Source organism: Balaenoptera ricei, chromosome 12 (genome assembly GCF_028023285.1).
Source record: "Balaenoptera ricei isolate mBalRic1 chromosome 12, mBalRic1.hap2, whole genome shotgun sequence".
NCBI lineage: Eukaryota > Metazoa > Chordata > Mammalia > Artiodactyla > Balaenopteridae > Balaenoptera > Balaenoptera ricei.
The window spans coordinates 13,092,484-13,110,974 of NC_082650.1; positions in this window are offsets into that span (position 1 = coordinate 13,092,484).

Below are 18,491 nucleotides of genomic sequence, written 5' to 3' on the forward strand. Positions count from 1 at the left end.
CAGATAGAGTAATGAGAGTTTTCAAAATGAAATAGAGGAAAAGAATGACAAAATGAAGATAACATAAGAGAGCTGTGGGAAAACTTCAAGCAGCTTAATAAATGTAAAATGGAGTCCCCAAAGGACAAGGGAATAAAAAAATAGTATAAAGAAGTATTTTTTTAAATGACAGAAATAGATAAAAGTAAAATGAAAATATGCCATTGTAATAGTAATCAAAAGAACCTTGAGTGGCTATATTGATATCAAAGTAGATTTTAGAATAAATATTATCAGCAGTAAAGAGAGTCATTTTATAGTGATAAGGGGGAGAAATTCATTAAGATGACTTAACAATACTAATTATTTATGCATTTAATAATAGAGCCTGAACATACATCAAGCAAAAACTGAAAGAACTGTAAAGAAAAATAGACAAATCCACAATTACAGTTGAATATTTCAACATCTACTCTCGATATTAATAGTACAAGTAGACAGAAAACCAGTAAGGTTGTAGAGAACTTGAATAAAAGCCTCAAACAATTTGAACTAAATTACATTTATTGAACATTCCCCCAAACCAGACTAAACTGCCCAATTTTTAAAATGCACATTGAACATTAAACAAGATAGATCATATTCTGGAACATAAAATGAGTCCCAATAAATTTTCAAAGATTCAGTTCATAGAAAGTATGTTCTGTGAGCATGATGGAATTAAACTAGAAGTAATAATAATAAAAATAAACTTTGGAATTTTAGAGATCTTCTAAATAACCCATAAGACAAAGAATTAAAAAGGAAATTAGAAAGTATTTTGAAGTGAATGAAAATGAATGAAAAACACAACATATTAAACTTTTTCTGATGCAGCTAAAACAGTACTTAGAGGGAAATTTATAGCACTACACTCCTATATTAGGGAAAAAAAGGGTCTCAAATTAATGACCTCAGTTTCCAACTTTAAGACACTAGAAAAAGAAGAGTAAATTACTCCCAAAGCAAGCAAAAGAAAGGAAATGATTCAGGTCAGAGAAGAAATCAATGAAATAAAAAACAGAAAAACAATAGAGAAAATTAATGAAAATAAAGGCTGATGTTTAAGAAAATAAATAAAATTGCAGGAACATCATTTCCCTTCCTAACCCATGTACTTATGTGTGTTTTTTGAATATTAGAATAGAGGACTATCTGAATACTCTACCCAATGCTCCGTAAAATACAATGTTTTCTCATTTGGTTGGTAGGAACGGGCATTGTTTTCAGCCCTGTATGACAGGTAATCCTTTTGGGTGGTTTTTTCCCTGACCTCTGATATTTTCTTCATGCGTATGCAATGTTCAGTACTATGCAAATACTCAAGAAGGATCTTCTGCAGATTTCAGTGTCCTTTCTCTGTGTAGCCCTCTCCTCTTGAGAATTCTGCCTGGTAAACTCTAGTTGCCTTGCTTTACCTGGCCTCTTAGCTCCGTCTCCTTATGACTCAGATTCTCTGCCTAAGTTCCCCCTTCCTGTTTCAGTGGTCTAGAAACACCTCAAGGCAAATTTTAGGGGCAATTTTAGGGCTCACCTCATTTGCATTTCTCAGGCATCACCGTCCTTTGTTGCCATAGTCCGATGTCTTGAAGACTTTTGTTTTACTTATTTTATCCTGTTTTTGATTCCTTCAATAGGATCATTAATTAAGTCTCTATAACTCCATTTTTGATAGTAGAAGAACTTTAAATTTGTTTTGTATTTTTATACATTTGGATTTGTTTGTCATGTTATTTTCTGTTTTCTCTTTGTACTTCTTTTCTGCGCCCAAATTTGTTCGGTCTTTTTTATCATTTGAGTTTGTAACTGTGTCATTCCTTTACCTCCTAAATTGAATTGGAATTTATAATCCTACTTTTTTTCTTTTGGTGGCTGCATTAACAGTGGCAGTTAAAAAGTATTTGCTATAAAATACTCATAAGACCTAGAATTACAATGATTATAAATCCATAGTTTTCTTCAGGAAAAGGAAACAATATAACTACTTGAAATTAATTTTATACTCCTAGACAGCAATTTGTAGAGTGCTTTTGATATTCAGTATTGGATTATAACCATAAGATACTAAAATAAACATTGAAATCAGCAAATGTAGCATTGAGAATGTGTTTAGAATACAGAAGTATTATTGGTCTTTTTAAATTTCACACTTTGTGTTGCTGTTGCTTAAATATTGCAGCCACCTTGATTTGATCCAGAAGTAGTTGAAGGCAACTAATGATACATGATAAGTTGTCAATACTCTCTAGCCAAAGACCATCAGAAATATCCTTATGGTTGAACAAATTGGGTTTATTGCTTGTTTCTTCAAAAGAAAATGCACACCAGGAAGAACTGTGAGTCACCTCAGTAGAAGAGTTTTAGAAATAACTTTTTAAAAGGTTTGGATTTATCAATTTTGAATAGGGTTGAGGAAGCAGACTTTGTTCTGAATTGGATGCTGTCAGAGAGTGGGAGTAATTCTATCTTAATAAATCTTATCTAAAAGGAGAAAAGACTAGACTGAGGATAAAATTGTAGTCATTCCTACTAGCCAAGATAGGGGGATGTTTAGACATTTTCATGGTTCCGGCAATGTTAATATTTTTGTTTGTATTCAGACATGATTATGCGCTTGTCCTTGATCCATCAGAGTCACAGTTGGCCTTGTGTGACATTGATGTTCTCTGAAATGACTTTCCATAGGAGAGCACCAAGGTCTAGCTATGAATGCCAGATTGGCTCCTGACTGTCAGGGACTGCATTTCTCTGTCTCTAGATAAACTAATATGAAACTTGGTAAGAGAAATCAGTCAAAGAAGCATTAATGATAGGAAAGCCTGTGAAAGTCAAAAGAATGCACAGCATCCAAAATGTGCACCACTGTATTAGGGTTCTCCAGAGAAACAGAACAGATAAAATATGTATATAGAAGATATATACTTTTTTTTCTCAAAATGTAGATTCTCTTTAAGAAAAAACGTTCATATTTGTATTTAATTAAATTAAATTAATTAATTAATTTCTTGGTTGCACGGCATGTGGAACTTCCCCAACTAGGGATCGAACCCGTGCCCCCTGGAGTGGAAGGGCAGAGTTTTAACCACTGGACCACCAGGGAAGTCCTAATTTAATTTTATTTAGAAGTTCCTCTACTTTATCTGGTTTTAGGGCTCATCATAATTTTCCTGTTCTTGGGCTCTTCATTCCCTTTTATACTCTGAATTACTATAGAGCATAAAAACTGCAGTTCTCAGCATGTACTGCTACCAGGATTCTCTTGTTTCCACCACCTCAATTGTGGACCACATCTCAGGATAAATAGTTTGAGTCATTAGTTACCTGCTCTCTTTCTGCCAGGGTTGCCCTTCTCTTTGTGGATGTGTAGAAATAGTTGTACCAGGTTGTGTCTTTAAAAAATTTTTAACATATTTTATTTCCCCCGATATCTCCAAACTATTATCATTTCAACAAGTAATCAATATAAAAATTTGAGATATTTAACTTTTTTTCATACTAAGTGTTTGAAATTCAGTATGCATTTTATACTTACAGCACATTTCAACTTGGACTAGCCATATTTTAAGTGGTCCATAGCCACATGTGTCTAGCAGCTACAGTAGTTATTGATTACCACAGGTCTAAACTATAAATCTCGTGAGGGCAGGGATCTTGTCTGTTTTGTTCACTGCTTTGTACAGAGCCTGGCATGTAGTATGTACTCAAGAAATAAATATAATAAATATTTATAATAAATAATAAATGTTTATTCTAAGGATTGGCTCACATGATTATGGAGGCTGGTGAGTCCAAAATCTGTAGTGTGGGTTGGCAAGCTGGAGACCCAGGAAGAATCAATGCTGCAGTTCAAGTCTGAAGGCCATGTGCGGGCAGAATTCCCTCTTGCTCAGGGGTGGTCAACATTTTGTTCTATTCATTCCTTCAACAGATTGGATGAGGCCCATCCACATATAGGGGACGATCTGCTTTACACAGAGTGCTCTGATTCAAATGTTAATCTTATCCAAAAAAAAAAAACAAACCCTCACAGAATAATCAGAATAATATTTGACCACATAACTGGGCACCATGCTCCAGCCAAGTTGACACAAAATTAATCATCACAACCATGAAATATTATACACTTGCTAAAAAAGGAATATAAGCGGTTATGTGTTTCACAGAGTTCAATAACTAGTTTCTCTGTAGAAGCAGAACTCTTCCTGCTACTGAGACCAGGGGTACCTTTCCCTGCTGGTTCTCAGAAAATGGATAGGCAATTCACGTGGCTGTCAATGGACAAGGACATCCATGAGCGTACTGCTTTGGAAATATGCTCCACTCTGTTCTTATGACTTCTATTTATATTTAGACACATCCCCACTTGCTTTGAGGTTGAAATTCTACAGGAGAGGTTGCTCTGGTTATCTGTGAATCAGCATGGCTTGTTAGATTTCTGAAGCTAATGATGATAATATATGGGTTTTCCTTTCTAACCTTTAATGTTAAGCACAGTGAGCATGATGTTCGTCTGCAAAATGAGGCAAGTTTTGAAGTTCATTCTGTAACTAGACTTCATCAGTGTGAGCCAGATTGATAACATATTGCAAATATTTAGGTAACGTAAGTGTGTCAGTTGTCCAAAAGAATAACTATATATTCTAAAGTCCCTCAGATCTTTGTAGGGAACAGCTTTCCCAATAACAGTTGAGAAGCATCAATTCCTGGGAATGGTGTGAGAAGCAGTCTATGCCTGGGACCAGTAATAATTTGAGACCTTCCTTTAGGAGGTAATGAACTTTTAAAAAGTCTTTCACGTGCCCACATTTACTTTTGTTATTTTGTGTTGTGGCTAAACTTCTTGCTTTGTTCTTACATTGTTATGTATTTCCTTCTTATTCTTTCAGCTGGGCTTCAAATTCTTTTTGGGGAGAGCTTGTCCTTTATTTATTTGGTGCAGGTGGCACCAGTTACAAAAGCACAGCACAAACAGGGGTTGCCTAGCACTTAAAGATATTGTTGAATGGGCAAATGAAGGAAAGAAAGTGTGAATGTATTGATAAATGAATGAATACCAGGATAAGGAGAACCCCAAATCACTCCAGCCCATGTTAAAAAGCTCTGTGAAGACTATAATTTGTGCCCATGTGCCTCTGGTTATTGTTTACAATAAAGTAAATAAAATGCCAAGGAGCACCTTGCAACATAATTTTTATCCAGTAACTGGATTGAGGAGATAAGACAGCACACTACAAGTATAAATTGATGCAGTTCATCTATTATTTTGTGATAGTCTGATATCTCAGAGTTTCTCCTATCTGAACTTTTATTTTGAGAAAGTAGCCAGAACACTGAGTAAGTAATTAGAGTTGTTGAGTTTAAGTTCTGGCTCTACCACTTACTACATCTCTGACATTAGACAAGTCACTATGGGTTCTTAAATTGAAAACTAGGAAAATAATTCCCACTTTGCCTGTTAGTGCAGTGTTCAGGAGATGTGATAAATGTGATGGCCTTTATAGGCAACAAAACCCTAGAAGGTAATAGAAATGGTGTTTTTGAGTCTCTTGGTTCTGCAGGAACAATGTTAATTTCTTATCCACTCATCTTTCACCTGTGACTTTGTTTGGATGTGCATTTCCTACAGTCCATCAGAGACTAAAAATGTAAGATGAATTAAAACATGGAAGCCACTGTGCAGATAATTTAGAAAACTAGTATACTTGTGTTTGGCATTTCCAGAGAGTGGCAGTAAATAACATTAGCGAGGTACCCAGGAGCAAGGTCGTGTAGGATCTGGTAGGCCATGTGAAGGACTTTGAAATCTATTTTGAGAGTCATGAAAATTTTTCTGGAGCATTGAGAGCAGAGTTACACGATATAATTTATGTTTTAAAAGGATCTCTTTGGAGAATGTGGCAGGTAGTCTCCAAAGATGGCTCAAGATGGGCCATATTTCCCAGAATTCATACACTTGTGTAGTTCTCTCCCACCACAATGAATATGGTCTGGCCTTTGACTTATGCTAACCAATAAAATATACAAAAGTGTTGCTGTACCAGTTCCAGGTCTAGTTTTTTAAGAGGACTGTCACTTACTTTGGGGGTCTTTACCTACCATGTAATAAGCCTGGTTATCGTACTGAAGAGATCACATGGAGAAGATGTTAGAGAGGGAGAAATTTCCCTCTCTATACATCTTGATTTTTTTGCAGCTGGACTAATAATAACATTGACACAAGACAGATTAACAGGAGAAAAAGAAGCAAATTTTAATTCTTGCACAATGAGGTCCCATAGAAATGAAACTTAAGAAGTGGCCAAAGCAGGCAGCTTTCATACTCTTTAGACAAAGAAGGAAAAACTTTCTGAAGAACTGACAGGACAATGAAACTCAGATTTTAGGTACCCAATTAGTGAAGAATCTAAACAGAGTTTGCATTTGCAGTAGTAAATTAAAGAACTAACAAGTTTTGTTTACACAGGCTTCTCAGCCTGACGTTCCTGTCTTTGGTGATAGGGTGTCCTTCTACCTCCAGGTGCAGGAGATTTATTTCCTGCTTTCAAGGAGACAGAAAGGAGGGTCAGAGTGTCCCTCTTGTGTTGACCATTTCTTAAGAAACTGTAATTCAGAATAATCAGTATGCCATGGAGGCACGTTTTGGGGTGGCCTACTCTGGGCCCCAACAAGGACAAACCCTGAGACCACATGGAGAAAGAAAGGTCCAGGTTTTTCAGTGTCCTAATCACTATCCAACTGCAACTGTGTTAAAGACATCAAGTGAGATGAACCAAATAATTGCTCAGCTGAGCCAAGTCATCACACAGAACCATGAAGAACAATAAAATTATTATTGTTTTCAAGTCACTATGCTTTAAGAAAGTTTGTTACACAGCAATAGATAGAACATGGATGTGGAGAAGCAAAAGAGGAAGAGAGAACAGAGGGTTATTCAGTAGTCCAGGTGAGAGATGACGTGGTCTTGAACTAACATTTCAGGAGGTAAGAAGACACTGAAGCCAGAGAGGATGGGATTTGTTGATGGACTGATGGTGGGGTGGGAGATAAAGAGAAATATCAAGGCATTCTATGTTTATTGGCTGGCATGACTGGGATAGCAATGATACCACTTAGAGTTAAGAAAAACTTAGAAAAAGTCTATTTAAGAAGGACAAATAGGAGTTTAGCTGTTAGATATCACTATTAATGTGACTATTAGATATCTAGTAGGATGTCATATAAGTAATTAGATAAATCCAAGAGGGAATGTTGGAGTTGAGGTATTATTATTGGAGGCACTAATGTGTGGGTGACACTAATCTATGGTACTGGATGAGGTCAGCCAGAAATGACTATAGTCAGAGAATAGAAGTGGTCCAAGGTGTAGTCCCAAGTATGCCAGTACTTAGAAGTCAGGAAGATTTGTAGAATCCAAAAAAAGAGACCAAGAAGAAATGACCAGTGAGAGAGGAAAATCAGAAAAATATGATGTCCTTAAATCCAAGTAAAGAGGTGTTTGAAAGAAGAAAGTGTGAATTGTTGAGTCAAGTGCTCCTGAGAGATTGTGTAAGAAGAGGATCAACCATGACCATTGGATGTGACCTTATGACTGTCATTATTGGCCAAGAACAAGACTAGTTTCACTGGAGCAGAGAAGATAAAAGCCTGACATGACAAGATCAAGAGAGAGCTGGTGATGAAATAATGGAGACAACGAAGATAAAAACGGTTTTATATCTTTTTGCCACTAAAGGAGCAGAGAAGTATGTTCAAAATTGGAGGTATGTAGGATTGCAAGAGGATTTCTAAAAGCAGGAAGATGTCGCATATATGTTACGTCTTGAGAATAATCCAGTGAATGGAGAAACCTGATGGCAGGGGAGATGAAATAGGTAATTTCAGGAGCTAGGATCCAGAACATAGCTGGAGGAACTGACTTTATCTAAGAGAAATGCTGTTCACCTATCATTCAGGAAGGAAGCAGTGTACAAAGAACAGATGTTTGATCTTGGTGGATTTGATGGAATGGAATGAGGAAATTATCTTCTGATGCTTCTGTTTTTGTTTCTAGAATGATGTTTTGGGGACATGGTGATAGAGTTTTGAGGAGAAATAAAATATTGTGAAATAAGCATCTGAGTAGAGTGAATGGACCAGGCATCTGGAAGCATATTTGAAGTTCTGAGTTTCTGTTTCTCTGCAGAAGAATGATGTGATCCTGACTCTCTGTCCTGTTGCTACATACTGTGCTGTTCTGCCCAAAACTCATGGCTGAAATTGTTCTGAATTAATATTGCCAGATTGCTTATGTAAGTAGGCTGAGTGAATTGTCCCAGATTCCATATCTGTTGGGGACAGATTCAGGATGGATGTGCTGCTGTGTGAGATATTGATCAGGACACCTTATTAGACTCTATATAGGCAGAAATGCCTTTGCCTGTCATTGTGAAAGTTTTAACAACACCCTATGGCAGAGTTATTTCAAAGGATATTATTTCATTCTGGAGGTAGAAACTGTGTTTGCTCTGCATCTGCTGACTTGCTGAAGCCATGCAGCTGGCCTCAGGATGGTTCCTTGTTCTTCAGATGACTATGAATTATTATTAGTGTGTTATCATTCTATCTTGCTGCTCCAGCATTTTTGTCAACACATTTTCATCCATCAACACATTTTTTTTTCTGACTTATTCCTTATTTATCAGTGAAGAACCATAGTACTACAGAAAGATCTTAAACTCCTGAATACCATGGATTCCTGAGGTGTATATATATATGTGTGTGTATACATATATATATGTGATTTTAAAAGATAATTATTCATCAAGTGGTAAATAAAAAATTGCTAGCAGAAGCCTGTTTTAAGAATAGACTAGTTACTGTATTTTTAAAATATGAATAGAGCATCCAACATCATAGAAGGAAAAGAGAAATGACCTGGTGATGAAACTCATGGAGGAGTAACAGGGAAATGCGATTTGTCTTTCCCAGAGCCAAAAGAAAAAAGAAATTGTCACAATCTATTTTTGAGCCATAACTTCATTTACCTCATACCAGAGCTGTATGAAGACAAAGTCTTATTGGTCAGAATAGTAAGTATTGATACATCATGAAACACATACTGATATAGAGAATATACTTATGAAAGATAAATTTCTGGTGCTAGTTCAGAAATGCTCTAAGTGCTCTGATGTTAAATAAAAACCCTCTGGCCAATTTCAGAGTGTCATTTTCTGCACTGCAGTATATTTGTAATTTTAGATCAAATGTAGGACTTTTCACTTGGGGATAAAAAAACATCTGGCTTTGAGTTACTGATTGTCTAATGGAACGAGCAGCAAAAGCATTCAGAAGTGATAATGGGCAGACGATTTCAACCTATTCTTTAGCTTCTTTGGTTCCCCTGGAGGATAAATATTTCATTCTGTGGAATGGGAATTAGCTTTTGAAATAACAGTGATAGCACCCAGAATTTTCTCAGCCCCGTGTCTCTAGAGAAACTGCTTAGTCCAAGTAATTGAACTTTTGGAAATGGGACTGGTGGATGTCCGCAGTCTGGGGTTAAACTCAGACCAAAGCATGGCAAGAAGGTATTCAGGTATGGAATAAGTTGGTGTAGCAGGGCATGGCCAGACACCTGTTATTGGGAGGATAGCTGAAAGAACATACGTTTCCCATACACTAGAGGGAAAAGCCGAGAGGGTGCCTGAGGATGCCTGGCCTTGTTAAGGTGGAATAGAATAGGAGAGGGATATCCTGGTTCTCAATAGAAATACTGGGAATTAGAATTATAACTATAGCTGAATTAAATAATGGTAAAGACTCCTACCTTGCATTTCCTTATCTGTGAAACAAAGCCACATGATATTAACTTGCCTTTTAATTTTCTTAGATTGTTTCACCTTTCCCCTGAAATATAGGTTTGGTGTACTTTGGGGTATTTTTCTCATCTATTGATGTTGGACATGAATGAGGAACTCAGGCACCATGGAACAGTAATAGCAAAGCTTTCATTGTGCCAGGAGAGCTCTTCCAGGATGTTTAGAGCTCAGGAGGCAGAGGAAGAAGCTTCTCAGAAGGAACAACTTCTCGTTTGGAGCCAAGGCAATGCTTGTCATAAGGAAAAAGTATTTTTTCTCTTTCTATTGTGTTTTATTCAGAAGACATGAGGAGTCTGGTTCCAATTCCATTCTGTCTGCCACAGGATATAAACAGAAATCTCCTAAGATTTAGAAAAGTACAACAATTTAATTTACATAAAACCAAAGGGTCACAAGTACTAAATGGTGATCCTGGTAACTGTAATAACCCTTACTTGAGGCACTTAGAGAAGCAATATCACAATATCTGGAGGACAGGGACACTAAAATAATTCCAATCTGGAGGTAGTCATGGAAAAAAATTTTATAGAGAAAACAAAACAACAGCAATAACGCCAAACCTGGTTCTAGAAAAAAATACCATTTTTAGATGGTTGAATAAGACCAAATCTTAAAATATTTCTCTGTCTCCTATAAATAGCTAAATGAGGGACAAATAGTGGAAAACAAAGCCAAAATACAGAAATGATGGGTCTATAGGCAATTAGGTACAAACAATAGGGCTCCCTTGGGGTCTCTGCAGAGAAAATTGTGCAGAGCTTTTGACGCTTTGCCTGGCGTTCTGGGACAAGCCCTGGAAAGCAGCAGAATGGACAGAACTCACCACCAGGGAGCTTGGTGTCTCCGTGACCCAGAGGGTCAAAGAAGCTGAAGGAGGACTCAGTCATTCCAGTCCTTGAGGCAGTAGAGTTCAAGATTCTGAAGAGAAGGGAGGTCTCTTCCAGGTGCATTGGCAAGAAGCATGCCTCATTCTATATTACAGGCATTTTGCTGCTCAGCTTTTGTGATGACTAGGTAAGAATAATGTATCTCCTCTAAGGGGATCCAACAGCTGGAAAAATGGTTATCAATTAAAACAAATAGACACTTGGTGTAATAGACCAGATTTTTATAGACAGATAAAAAATTTAGGGATACCCTGACAGCATTTAAGGAGATACAAATGCAGCACACAAAAGATTTTTCTGGAGTTAGAAACCACGATTATCTAAATAAATCCATTCAGTAGATGAATTGAGGGAATATATTGTCACTGTTGAGGCCAGAATGAAAAGCCTTTGTGGTCAAAGAGCATAAATTATCTCAAAACCCAGAATAAAGACAAAGAGATAACAATTAAGAGGGGAAAGATGACAGATTTGCTTGATAGATCCAGGAACCTAACGTGAATAATTGTGAAAGGAAAGAAAAAAATATATATAAAGGATATGTATTACTTAAAAAAAGAAAAACAAAATCTCTGAGCTGAAGATAAAGTTGTATGTATACACTGAAGAGGGCTTATCAAATTCCTGGTAGGAAAGAGGAAAAATTAACTGGTTCAAACATATTCTGATAATATTTATTAACTCTAAGAATACAGGACAATCTTATAAAAGTCAATAGAGATAGAATAAGTTATCTACAAAGGAAGAAGTTAGTCTGACAGTTGACTATTCATTTGCAACACTAAGGTCTCTAAGCTCATCTTAAACCATCTCCTCAGGGAAAAAAATATTGTGACTCCAGAAATTATCGAACTGTCGGTGTAGAAGAATTCAGGTAGGCTCTCTTAGAGTAAAAATTCTTGAAACAGAAAAGACAATGTAACTATGGATAAAATGTTTAAAGAAATAAATAGTGACATAAAAATGAATAAGTAAAAGGCACTAGAAAAATAAATAGGCAGATATGAGAAAAGAACCAAATATAACTTTTGGAAATAGAAAATGCTGGAATAACTCAAAGACATAGCTCAGAATAAACGTGCTTGAAGGTACTACTGAGGTAATTAATGCATCCCAGAGAGACAAGGAGATGGAAAATATGAGACAGGTTAAGATAGAGGGATAAAAAAATGAGAAGGTTTAAACTATTTAAGTAGACTTCCAGTAAAAGAGCATAGAAAAAAGTGTATAAAAGGAACTACTTGAAGAGATACTCTCTGAGTATTTAATAGATTAAAGAAACAAATCCATAGACTCTCAAGAAAGCGAAACACCCATCAGTCTGGATAAGCACAATGAAATTTATACTTACATAAATTGTGGTGAAACTGAAGAAAGCAATAGGTATAGAGAAAAATCTTAAAAGCCATCAGAGAAAAAGGAAGTCACCCACAAGGAATAAAGTTTGGACAGTTAATAGATTTCTCAACAGGAAAAAAAATTAAACCAGAAGCCAATAGTATAATATTAATATAAGTGAAGTCCAGAGAAACCATATTTGACAACTTAGCATTATGTACTCAACAAAACTATTTTTATTTTTATTTATTTATTTTTTTCTAGAAAGTAAGCTAGCTTTTTTTTAAAATTTTATTTATTTATTTATTTATTTATGGCTGTGTTGGGTCTTCGTTTCTGTGGGAGGGCTTTCTCTAGTTGTGGCAAGCGAGGGCCACTCGTCATCGCGGTGCGCGCGCCTCTCATTATCGCGGCCTCTCTTGTTGCGGAGCACAGGCTCCAGACGCACAGGCTCAGTAATTGTGGTTCACGGGCCCAGCCGCTCCGCGGCATGTGGGATCTTCCCAGACCAGGGCTCGAACCCGTGTCCCCTGCATTGGCAGGCAGATTCTCAACCACTGCGCCACCAGGGAAGCCCCAACAAAACTATTTTTAAATAACAAAGAAGAAATAAAAACTTTTTCAAATAAACAAAAATTTGGTTCACCACAAAATATGTTACATTAGACAGAGTAACTCTAGGTTAGGATCCAGTACGAATTCACCTCAAATCTCAGTGGCTGAAAACATTAAAAAATTATTTCTTAATCATATGAATTTTGCTGTACTTCTAGGCTTTTCCAAGGTAGGCCTTTCCAAATGTTTTACTTAGGAACTTATATACTATATCTTCTGACTCCATGTGGGCATAGAACTTTCATCTGTAAGGCAGAGAAAGCGTTTTTCACTTCCTTAGCCAAGAAGTAGTCAAAGGGCCTACCTAATTACGCAGGAACCATGTAGTATCAGACAAGGGAAGGGCATTGCTGAATATTAGTAATATCTACCAGGAAGAGAGACTAAATTAAATCTAAAAGATGAATCTGCAGAAGCAGGCAATTTATTTCAGAAGGAACTTCTGATGTAAGAAATAATGGTGTGCAAAGAAATTCATAACAAATAGTAATAATAATGATGTCTAATTATTAGGACCCACATGACAGCACTAGAAGGTGGAACAATAGTAGAACTTAAGGTGGGGGAGATTGATCTACACTTAAGCAATCAAAGTTCCTGTATTGTTTTCGAGGGTTAAAAAATACGATTTGGACGTTGTTAAGCTTAACAGGTATAGTAATAGATTGTATACATTACAATTAGTTAAGAGGGAGTAAAATCGAATATGAGAAATAAATAGGAAAATGCAATAAAGCAGAGAAAAAAGAAGAGAAAAAAATGGCAAAAATAGCTAAAAGTATTATGGCAGTAGTGAGTCAAATATATTAGTAACTTTATTAATAATTCACAAATTAACTTGTTAATTTAAAAAATAATGTGAATTTGAATAAAATGAAGGAAAATAAGTTAAAAACGTAGCTGTATGTGGTTTACAAGAGGCACTCTAAAACTTAAGGACATGGATGGAGTTAAAAGATATAAAAAACATGTACAAACGCTATCCAAAAGAAAGCTGAGGTAGCTATATTGCTATCAGAAAAAAATAGACATTAAGAAAAAACATATTATTAAAGTTAAAGGAGATAGTACTTAATGATAAAAAATTCAGTTCACCAAAATGACAGAGTAATTCTAATAGAGTATATGTCAAATAAAATAGCCTTGAAATACTTAAAGCAAAAATTTGGAGACTTACTGGGAGATACTGACAAATTTACTGTCATACTGGATTTTAGCACAGTTTTCTCAATCACTGAGAAGCTAAGAAAATGAAAAACTTAGAAAACATGTCTAAGATTTGAAAAGCACAATTATAAAACTACACCCAACTACAATCTTCTCAAATATGCATGGGACTGTTACAGAACTTGATCCCATACAGGCCTTAAAGTCTACCTCAATAAATGACTTCGGAACATACAAACAATGTTCCTTGGCTATAGTGTAATTGTACTAGAACACAATAAGAGCAATAACAAGAAAACACAATCAAATGTACACACACAAATATGTATATATATGTGTGTGTAATATACATACATATATATAAACTTAAGAATGAAAGAACAAAAGGAAAATAAAGCAGAAAATTAAAAAGAATCATAGCAAAATAGTGAAATGTAAGAAAAGCATTATTTAAAGGGAAATTGATAGCTTTAAAATCTTGTATTAGAACAAAAGAAAGATTGAAAATGAATGAGCTAAGCAGTCAACCTAAGAAATTAGAACAGAACTACTCTCAGCTGTATGATGAATAAGGTCTGAGGATCTAATGTATAACATGGTTACTATAGTTGATAACACTGTATTATACAAGTGAAATTTGCTAACAGAGTAGAACTTAATGTGTATATATATATATATACACACACACACACACACATATAGAACAGAACAAAATTTTTAAAAAGTGAAAGAAGAATATAAAGAGGTTATGGTAGGCATTAATAAAACAGAAACCAAAGATGACATAGTCTCAACAAAATCTAAAGTTGGTTCTTTTGAAAAAAAAAAAAAAGGAAAATCTTTGTAGAGTTTTAGCAAGAAAACTGTTAAGACAAAATAAAATAAGATTAGGGAGATAAAATGGGCATAAATGTAATTTACTATAATTTATTAAAAAAAATAGTCTGACTACTCCTACAATCTTCATACAGTTGACTTTATAGTGAAAATTTTTCTCCCAAGGTAAACACTTGCACCAGATGGCCTTACAGGCTGATTCTAATAAATTCTTGAGGAACAGAATATTGCAATCTTATAAAAACTATTCTAGAGAATAGGATAAGAGATAATATCTCCTAACTCATTTGAATCCAATAGAAACTTTATGTCCATATCAGACAAAATTACAGACCTATCTCACTCAACAAGATGCAAAATTCCCAAGCAAAATGTTAATGAATAAAATCATGAACAAGTTGAATTTATCCCAGGAAGGCATAAGTCTCTAGAAATATCTTCTACCACGTTAACATATTAACAAGACAAAGATATATGGTCATACTGATACATATAAGAAAAGCATTTGATGAAATTCAACATCTACTCATGATAAAATTCTTATCAAAATAGAAAATAGGATTTCCTTTACTTGATAATTGAAATCTAACATAAACCAAAAGCAAACATTTTGAATGATATAATATTTTAAAAACTCATTTTATTTTAGGAATAAGATAAAATTACTGTTACCACTGTAAGACAAGAAAATAAAAGAAACAAAGTTTAAAAAGATACTCAAACCATTAGAAGAAATAGAGTTCACTAACACAGCTGAATGTAATGTCAATATATTAAAACTCATTGCTTTTCTATACACAAGCAATTAAATTTGAAAAATAAATTAATATGTCTATTAAAACTAGCATATAAGCTACCTAGATTTAAGTCTAACAAAAGATATGCAAATGATGTATAAAAAAAGGTAAACATCTTCTGACACATAGTCAAGAAAGTAAATAGAGGAGTATATTGTGTTATTAGGTTATAAGATGTTGATTCTCCCCAAATTGATCTGTCAGTTGAACACAGTTGAAATTAAAATTCCAATAAGGATTAAATTTGTGTATGTATGTGAAATTTAGCAAGGTATTTAAGATGATAGGTAGAAAATTGTCCTATCAACCATCAAACCTTTATAGAGATATGATAGTTTAGGTCCGTGTAGTATTGGACTTAGGAAAGACAAACTGATAAATCTATATAAACACAAGAGATATGAGAAGTGGAATTGTGGAAGAGGAAAAATGTAATAGACTATGTTGTGAAAATAGATTAGAAATGGGGAAAATTGAAATTGGACCCCATATCGCATACAAAAATTGATTTCAGGTAGATTAAAGCATTAAGTGTGAAAAGCAAAATGAAAATAGAAAAAATGAAGGCTGAACCTGTATGATCTTTGAGCAATAAAAAATTTTTAAAAATAATATTCATAAAATAACAATAAATAAAACATTTGACAAATTTCCCTAAATTAAAGAACTCTGTTCATTAAAAGACAACACTAGGAAAAGTGAAAAACAAGTTATAGAAAAACAGAAGACCTTTGGACATTTTCTTATGAAAACTCAGAGGAATTTTTTTTTTGGCTGTGCTGCGGGATCTTAATTCCCTGACCAGGGATTGAACCCGTGTCCCCTGCAGTGGAAGCGCAGAGTCCTAACTACTGGGCTACCAGGGAATTCCCTTGATCATAATTCAATAAAAATTAATTTACTCAAAAGAGAATTGGAGAATAAGACAATATTTATAAAAAAAAAATTGAAACAATAGAAAAACAAAATCAACAGATAAAAACCTCTCAAAGAATTATTTGGTAAAAGAGGAAGTCTATATCTGAAAAATAAAAATAATGAAAAGACTACATACCTGAACCTTTGCCATATAGTTGGAATAAACTGTAAGTAAATAATCAAGAAATATGAAAAGAAAAAAAAAATTAAGCACCTAACATAAGAACTTAGAAAAAAAAATAAACCTAAAGAAAACAAGTAAGAAACAAATAAAAGTAAAAGCAGAAAATAATGAATTAGAAAATGAAAATCATTAGAAATAATGAACAAATCTTGTCTTGGCTTTTTAGGGAAAAAAACAAGACCATAAAATTGTTAAAATTGTTAGCAAAACCAATCAAGGAAAAGAGAGGAGAACTTGACAATAAAGAATAAAAAATGATAATAAGGAAATAACAAAAGCTACAAAGGAAATTTAAAGATGCATAGAGATGGTTCTGCCCATATTATGCATTTTAATTTGATGAAATACATTTTCTACAAGAATGTAAACTGCCCAAACTGCCCCCAAAAGAGAGGAAATAATAGTACTAAGTGTTGTTTATCCTGTGCCAGGTACTGTTCTGAGAGCTTTTCATACCTTAATTCTTTTAATCTTCACAACAATTTCATGAGGTAAGAATTATCATTATTTTTTATCATTCGTATTCTTCAATGAAGAAATGGAGGCACAGAAGGATAAATGCTTCGCTAGGGACACACAGCTAGGAAGTGCTGAAACCAAGATTCTAACTGTGGGCTTCCAGCGCCAGAGTCCATGATTTCAGCAAGTTTACTACATTGTCTCTAAGAAAACATAAGCAAGCCAAATGCCACAGAAGAAATAGAAATTGCTGTCAAAATGTTACTTCCGGAAAAAAGCATCAGGCTAGAGAGAGGCAAAGAGAATTCTACTTTGCTTTGAACAAGATCTAATGAATACTATTCAACTAGTTCCAGAGAAGAGAAACAAAATATTTCCAGTTTATTATATGAAACAAACATAACCTTGATCTTAATTCCCCCAAAATATAGCACATAAAAGTAACTCAAACTCACATATGGATACTGATAGAAACAGTTTAAGTAAACAGATTCTAAGCAAACAAAATTGAGCAACACATTAGCAGTGTAATAAACTGCATTTTATTCTAGTTACATAACAAAGGCTCAGCACCAGGAAAGCTAGTAATATAATTCAGCAATGAATACATTAAAATAGTAATTTTACATGTAAATAAATGCTGAAAATAAAATTGATAAAGGTTATTACCTGTGATTGGAAATTTATCTTGTTAAATAATGTGTTGGAATAGGAAATTGATTTATCCATACTATATGCAATAATAGTCCATATACAATAACTTTAGTACTGTGGTACTCCAGGCAATGCTCTCCTCAAAACAATTGACAAAGAAGCCAGAGAAATGAAGTCAAATATTGAGGAAAAAAAAAGAATGAAAACAATGTGATTTTACTACACACTCACAAAAATGGCTATAATTAAACAGACCAACAATACAAAATCTTGGCAGAGATGTGGTGCAGTTAGAGCTCTCACATATTGTTCTTTGGAGTGTAAATTGGGACAGCCACTTTGGAAATCAGTTTTGCAATATCTGCTAATACTAAATACCTACGCAACCCTTGAGACAGAAATTTTATATATACTTATGTATATATGTAATATAGTTTGTATAAATATATTCAAGAGAAATAAGTGTATACTTCCACTTAAAGATATTTACAAAATATGTCTGTAAAATATTTTGTGTAATATGTAACATCTTATTGATAATAGCTCCAAACTGGAAACAACCTAAATGCCTTTTAATAGTAGAATGGATAGATACATTACAGTATATTTATATATAACCACACAGCTACTAAATGTAACTACTGCCACCTGCAACAACATGGATGAATCGCACTGTCATAATGATGGGTAAACAAAATTACACAAAAAGAGTACAAAATGTATGATTCTATTTATATGAATTTGAAGAACAAACAAAACT